Source organism: Mytilus galloprovincialis, chromosome 5 (genome assembly GCF_965363235.1).
Source record: "Mytilus galloprovincialis chromosome 5, xbMytGall1.hap1.1, whole genome shotgun sequence".
Taxonomy (NCBI): domain Eukaryota; kingdom Metazoa; phylum Mollusca; class Bivalvia; order Mytilida; family Mytilidae; genus Mytilus; species Mytilus galloprovincialis.
Genome location: NC_134842.1, coordinates 74,153,356 through 74,161,947, shown reverse-complemented (window position 1 = coordinate 74,161,947; position 8,592 = coordinate 74,153,356).

The following is an 8,592-nucleotide window of genomic DNA, read 5'->3' as shown; positions in this document are numbered from 1 at the left end:
TATGTGAAATGACCGTATTCTTATGTGAAATGACCGTATTCTTATGTGAAATGGCCGTTTTCTCTGGTCTTATGTGTGATGGCCGTTTTCATTTGTTATGTTTGAAATGCCCCTGATGTTTGATGGCCATTTTCTCCTGATGTATGTAAAATGGCCTTTCTTTCCAATTGCATTGCAAATTCGTTTTTTGTTTGTTTTTTTTTTTTTGGTCTGTTGCGTATGTTATTGTCGTCTTTTCCTACCGTATGTTTAATAGCCGTATTCTCTTGTTTAATGTGTAAATGGCCGATTTCTCCGGTTTAACGTGTCATGACCGTATTCTCTTTTGAAATGAATGTTTTCTCCTTTTGTTTGTGTAATAGCCGCGTTATCATGTTTTATGTCTTCTGTTATATGTACAACGGCTGTTTTTTCTCCTGTTGTATGTCTAATGACCGTTGTCTCATGTTGCATGTGTAATTGCAGTTTGTCTTCTTGTACACGTAATGACCATATTCTCTTTTATTTTATAATTGTAGTTTTCTCGTTTTGTATGAGTATCCGTTTTCTACATTTGTGTGTTTTGGCCGTTTCCTCTTGTTTTATGTGTAATTTTCGTTTTCTCTTGTTGTATGTGTAATGATCGTTTTCACCTGTTATATATGTAATGGTCGTATTTTCTTGCTTTACGTGTAATTTTCGTTTTGTCTTGTTGTACTGTACGTCTAGTGGTACAATGTACTCTTCTCCTGTTGCATGTGTAACGACCGTATTCTCTTATTATACTGAAAACTATATGTCGCCATCTGTAAAACAGACATACCAGGTTAAGAGAGGGTTTGGGATCCCGCTTACAGGTTTAACCCGGCCACATTCTGTATGTGTACATCGACCAAGCACTCTAAAATCGAGTAGATAACTACAGAGTGTATTTGAACTGATTACTTAAACGAAGAGAAACTGAAGTTATAACAAATCAAAAAACAAGAATGTGTCCATAGTACACGAATGTCCCACTCGCACTAAGATTTTCTATGTTTAGTAGACCATGAAATTAGGGTGAAAAGTCTAAATTGGCATTAAATTAGAATGATCATACCATAGGGAACATGTATACTAAGTTTCAAGTTGATTGGACTTCAACTTCATCCAAAACTACCTTGACCAAAAACTTTAACCTGAAACTTGCACTATCATTTTCTATGCTTAGTGGACTAGGAAATTAGGGTAAAAAGTCTAAATTGGCATTAAAATTAGAATTATCATATCATAGGAAACATGTATACTAAGTTTCAAGTTGATTGTAATTCAACTTCATCCAAAACTACCTTGACCAAAAACTTTAACCTGAAACTTGCAATATCATTTTCTATGTTTAGTGGACTATGAAATTGGGGTAAAAACTCTTATTTGGCATTAAAATTAGAAAGATCATAAAAAAATTATCATAGGAAACATTTATATTTAGTTTCAAGTTGATTGGACTTCACCTTCATCCAAAACTACCTTGACCAAAAATTTTAACCTGAAGTGGGACGAACGGACGGACGAACAGACGGACGAACGGACGGACGCACAGACCAGAAAACATAATGCCCTTCTACTATCGTAGGTGGGGCATAATAAAATGCCGATCCTAAATCACCATTTTCACTGAATATACTATACTTTTCTAATGTAGAATTATAAATGAACAGAAAAACAATTCATGATTTTGAAATAATATTAAATGGATTGTTTTGAAAACCCTGTGATATAGTAAATTGATGCAAGCATGTTCATATTGTTACTTCATTACACAAATGATTCTTAGTTAGAAGATGCTGCACACGAAAGAGGGTAGATATGTATTGGAATATTTAATATTGTAAACATCATAAGGGTCTTTATATGGAGAAATGCATTGTACGTAAGGGATAAGAACCCTCCTCCAATAACGATAAAAAACAATAAAAAAACAGACATTTTAAATCTGGAAGGGAGCGGGATTGCTCTTAGACTGATCGGTTGGCAGAGTCTATTTGTTCTTGTAATTTTCATTGTCATACATTCAAGATCACCTCGATCAAAAATATCACAGTTTAACCACTTGTTACAGAAGCTTTCTCATACCCTCCTAGACGAAACACAGTTTGACCCATTTACCCCGTAGCAACGCTCAGTGTATATAAAATGCGAATCCAGTCAGTTCATTTTCACTGTTGTATGCGAGTATGTTCATTGTAGAATAAAGGATCATGGGAAAACTGTATTTGTTTACGTTTTGAAATTACCAAAATAATTGATTTGAAACTAAATTTTAACATATTTTCATTATGATGTGTCTTTTTATTGTAAAATAACAGTATTAAAGTTCAAATATGTGTTATAAATGTAAGTAACATAATATAGAATACAAATTATTAAAAGCGATCCATTTTTACTATAGATGCGATAAATTATCACTGTATGGCATTCATTTCTGATGTAGAATTTTCGAAGATGCGATGATTTTTTATTGTAGATTAATGTGATAATTAGACTTGTAACAAATGAAGAACTTATTTGATTACTTTAATATTTATATCTATTTATAACTTGTATGTTATGTCTACAAAAACTGGCTGGCCATTTATACGTTTTCTCACAGTATTGACATGTGTGAACTGTATTTATGTATTTATGATTGCCATGTTTTCCTGCTTTGTGATTCGCTAGGTCTTTGAAAGTTGCAAATTCCTGATTACACAAATCACACTAATACTTTTTGTTGTTTTCTTGGGTGCATGTTGTTTCAAATTATATCTGTAAAAAAAATGACCTCTCGCATTTCTTAAATTTATAGGGCTTGTTGTTTAGATGCCTGTTGACATGGCCATCAAAGTGTTGTTTTTATACGACTGCAATTTTTTTCGGTTCGTATATTGCTATGATGTCGTCATCGTCTGCGTCGTCCGATGACACATTTTGTTTCCGGACAACTTCAATTTAAGTGAATGGATCTATATAAATTTTAAAGAAGGTTCAATACCACAAATGGAATGTTGGGATAATTTTGGGAATGATGGTTCCAACCGTTTACGAAAAAGGGGCAAACAAGAAGCATTTGTTTTTAGATTCAGGATAATTACTTGTGTATAGGAATTTCGATTGCTCTGATATTGTACAACAGTATTCAATACCACAAGTAGAAGGTTAGGATTCATTTTTGGGGTTATGGTACTAATAGTTTAGGAATGAAGGAACAAAAAGGAGTTAGCTTTGTAGTTTCCGGAAAATTACTTGTGTGTTAGTTTTTGGATCTTTCTGGCATTGTACCACAAGGAACAATATCACGAAGGGAAGACTGGGATTAGGTTCGGGAACAATTGTCCCAAACATGCAGAAATTAAGGACAAAAGAAATGGCAAAAAAAAATATGTTTCTAGTTTAAAGACAATATATTGTGTTTTATAAGTGTATGAATCTCTCTAAAAGTGTACTACAAGGTTTATTTATAAAGACAATAATAGTGCATGGACTTGACATATCAACGATATAAGGATGAGGCTTAGAAACGGGGAAATGCGAGGCTTTCTAAAGGAAAGATAGTTTTTAGCTGGATTGTTGCTTGCATGTTCTTTACTGTAAAAAAATGAAACGACATGTGACATATAAATTATCCAAAGTCATCAAAGCGTGAAATGCAAGTCAAGTTGTGTAGGGCAAACTGTTTCTGTCAAAAATGTAAACTGATAAAGTTGCATTGGTACCGTACATGATGAACGTGTTGTAGAGCACCCTTGATACTACCGCAGAGGTTAAACCCTGAACAGTTTATGGTAAGTATGTACACAACATTCAAGCTAGACTCTTTTTTTTATGAAATAAAAAAAAAATGTTGAATGTCAGACCCTTTAAACATCAATGTGAACCATTTCGTGACTTGGCCAAAAATACCAAAATCCCAAATTTAAAAACACGATGAGATTCAGCATGTCAAAGTACCCCAAATATTCAATTGTTGTTAAAATCCAAATGAATTTATTTCTTGACAGTTTGGAACCCACAAACTTGTTAAATGGGCCAAAAATTAAAAAAAAAATAATATACACAATCATGTAAGGATTTAGCCTACCAAATAACCTCAAGTTTTATTTTGGGCCTTGTGGGCCAATTTAAAACCGGACCCAAAATCAAAAATCTTACTTCAAAACCATTGAAATCATTGAAATTGGTCCAGAAGTGATTTATAAAAAAATATTAGAAAAGTATTGTTGTTTTTTTATCCCATTCTATTTCGATAGACATGATAGATGTACGTATTCAGTGATGAAGTGTCATTGCATTGGATAAATATAACTACACTTTAAATAAAGATGCTGATGAATTATAAAAAATTCTATAATATGATTCTTCTGCTCTGTAAATAGACCCATACTCGAATCCAATGATAAAATTTGTTTGCACATGCGTATAATGACTACTGCAGAAACATTAGTTTTATCAAATTCATTAATTTAAAACACTTTCAACTCTTAAATGATCCACATGTTGTTATATTATGACTACGATGTGTTATATTTTAAATAAATATTAATTCTATTGAATTTATTGGAGTGTTCAATCAAACTTTCCATCTCAAAGTCAGCACTATCCAATCCTTTTTTTACTTTAATTTTTGTTTGAGCAAGTCGGCTGAATTAGGAACTTAATGCATAAATATGAATAAAATTCATACAGTGAAAATGCACCGCAAATACAGTACTAATGAATCGCTCTACAGTGAAAATGAAGGTAAAGTATCATTATTCAACAGTATACATGACTCGCATAAAAATAGCACCGTAGTGGAATCAATACAATATGGACAAACTGAATAACAAAAGCTATTCTACGTTATACAACATTAATAATTGTGTTGAAATTAATGTTCTTCTGCAACTACATCTTTCCTGCTAGCTTTTAATCACCTGCACGATTTGTACGTAAAACGTCCTAAATATTCACCTACATTTTTGTGTATTTCGGTATATATGTCACGTACAGATGGCTCTCGGCGCAATAAAAACCCGTTCCCATCTCTAAATTTGTCTAACTTGTATTATTTATTACTAAACATATACATTTACACTATATTTCTTCATTTTCTTCAAAAATTATAATGTTTTTGTCTGTTTATTTACCATTCCACATCAAAAATGTATGGCATATACAGTGAAAATGATATTTTAGGATCCGTACTTTACATACACGCTTATGTATAAACACGTGCTATGAATTTTGTTTAGCTGTGGATGCAAGGGCGGATTTCGGATTTCTAAGGAGCGGGGTGGTGTCTCCGGGGATGTGCATGTGATTTAATACTCAATTGACAGGGGTGTTGCTAAACGGCGGAAACGGGAAACGGAACGGAATACAGAGCGGAAGCGGAAACAGAGAGAATTAACATCTGGTAATTATTTCAATACTCAGTATGCTTTAAAATCTTTTATTTTAAATTCATTCCTCTGTTTTTGTCTTAGGAACATGTGTAATACTTTATAAAACATAAAATTGAGAATGGAAATGGGGAATGTGCCAAAGAGACAACAACCCGATCATAGAGCAGACAACAGCAGGAGGTCACCAACAGGTCTTCAATGCAACGATAAATTTCCGCACCAGGAGGTGTCCTTCAGCTGGCCCCTTAACAAATATATACTAGTTCAGTGTTAATGAACGTCATACTAGACTCCAAATTGTACACAAGAAACTAAAAGTTAAAATAATACAAGACTAACAAAGGTCAGAGGCTCCTGACTTGGGAAAGGCGTGCCTATATAGATAACATAACCAAAAAGAAAAGGAGACGATGAGACTATGTTTTTAAAACATTTGATAAGTCCATGCGTACATCTTTCCTGCGATTCAGGATACTCTTTTCGACTTTCCTTAAAAAAAGTTTGATCAATGTCAAAAAGTTAGCAACCCAACAACACAAACAAATTCTCTATAGTCCTAAAAAAAGATTGCCATCGGCCTCGATTCTATAAATAGCCCTTTTTTTTGGTTTCTATTTTAATTGCCTTGAATCAAAATTAGTGATGTGGTGTATCTTGTTGCTTTGCTCTGCATTGGTGATTTTTCGTTGTATCATTTCTTGTATAATGGCAAGAAAACTTAAAAGAAACCAAATAGGACGAGGGTGAATGGACAAAATCCGAAACCAAGGAACTGGAATAGAAACTTGTATATACTTTATTTTTTATGAAAAAAAGGACAAAATCTTTCACTATACAAAGCCTTTCTCACCCTTTTACAATACTCAGGGATTTGTTTAGTATATTCTTGCAATACTAGAGTATGCTGTTTGGTATTTACATAGGAAAAACATTATATCACCTAGAATTTAAATCAATAAATACGAATGACGTGCAAACAGTGTCGAACAGTTAGTAGCCCACATAAATATATACGATTTGCACATTGCCCTCCGGAAGTTAGTCATAGTCATGTCCTAAAGTTTTCAAAATTAAATTGTCCACGCTGCTTTAAATATCATGCCGCTTAATTCTTCTCTGAAAATTCAATTCAGCAGCCGTGAATTTTGTTTTATAATATTACAATTTAAAAAAGGGTCACTCATTCAGTATGCTGTTTTACTATAGTAGGAAGCATAGAAAGACAGGCGAAAAATACCAAAGGGTTATTCAAACTCAGAAGTCAAACAAACCGTCAACGCCATGACTAAAAAAGAAAAAAAGGCCAAAAAGACCAAAAGACAAACAGACAAAAATTGTACATAAAACACAACATATAAACCAAAGGCTGCATGAGCAACACGAACCCCACGAAAAACTTGCTCAGAAAGGGTAAATAGATCCAACTGTACATGTGACACTGGGATCCGTTAACATAGACATGCATTATTATTCATTCACACAAAAGGAATATTGAAATTTGAGAGTTATTATTTTTTTATTTTGATCGTCTTTAAGGATTTTGGTGCTATGTCAAGACAACTGAACATTCATTCTGCTCTGTTCTGTTTGAATTACGGAGACGATACTTTATTTAACACTATGCATCTGATCGTTTGGATGTTTCTACTGGCCAAACACACGATTTGCCAAGATATCATCGATATCATTTACTAAATAACACCTGACCCAGAACAGTTCTTTTAGATACACAAGAAACAACGGCCTGTTGGACCTGTTTGATGTTTAACATACATACAGAATTTGGCGGGGTTTAACATGTTAGCGGGAGACCAACCCTCCCCTAACCTGGACAGTGGTATAACATCACAACATAAGAACGAACAAAAAACAAATCAGTTGAAAAGGCTCAACTCATCAGATGGACACAAATACGGCAAGTGGACGTGGCCGGGTACTTGTACATCCCAACAACAAAAAGTCACTAGTAGGTACAGATCTGAGAGTACTCGGAGTTAACTGATAGTTAGTTTAAAGCCACTAACAACTAATACAAAAAATCATGCATCTAAGACGTAAAGCATTGGTGATATTATAATAACCTAGACGGTAAAGCATTATGTTGTAGCATACTATAATACGCAAAAAAAGAAACGTTACATTGGTTTTTAATTTGAAAATTTCGCATATATAAATTTCAAATATTTTCATGATTACAACTAGTAACCTGAATGATTTATCTATCAAATACTCATTTACAAAAATATCGGAAATGACGTGACGTCATTTTCTGATTTCAAACAAATAATCATTTTTTCAAAAATTTACCTGTATAGAGCTGGAATCGAGTTGTCCTTTTTGTCATTTATTGTGTCGAACACGATTTTTAAACAAATGTCGCATTAAAAACTTGAAAAAAGTAACATGTAAAACATTTCTCCTTCTAAGCAAAGGCACTTGTTTCTATCCATAGGAAGGTCGACTATTCATATGGATAGTCGACCTTCCTATGGATAGAAACAAGTGCCTGTGCTTCTACGACAAAATGAGAGAGAACGATCTATTGGGATGTTGGCAGCAGGAATGACTCAAGTGCAGGTTGCAAATCATTTTAATGTCTCTAGAATGACTATTGCAAAGCTTAAGACTCGTCTTAGAGATACTGGTACAACAAATGATCGCCCCGTAGTGGCAGGTCACGTGAAACGACGTTACGTCAAGACAGACACATCCATATCATTCATCTCCGGAATCGATTTGTAAACACGTCACAAACTGCACGACAAACCCACGGAAGACATAACAACAGAATATCTGCTCAAACAGTTCGTAACCGATTGCGTCAAGTTGGTCTAAGAGCTCTTCGTCCATTGAAAGGACCTATCCTTACGCAGCGTCACAGGATGGCGCGACTTCAATGGACACGGGTACGAATTCGATGGAATAGGCTAACATTGAGACAGGTTCTTTTTACCGATGAATCTAAATTCAACTAGAAATTTAGCGACGGCAGAGCCAGGGTCTACTGGAGAAGCAATGAACGATTTTCTGATACGTGCGTGCAGGAAACAGATCGGTTTGGTGGTGGCGGAATCATGGTATGGGGCGGAATTACCTACCAGGAACGCACCGAGCACTCGACGTCTTATTGATTTCATGCGACGGATGTGTCAGGCGGTCATAAATGCATGAGGTGGTCATATCACAAGGTATTGACATATTAACCCGAATT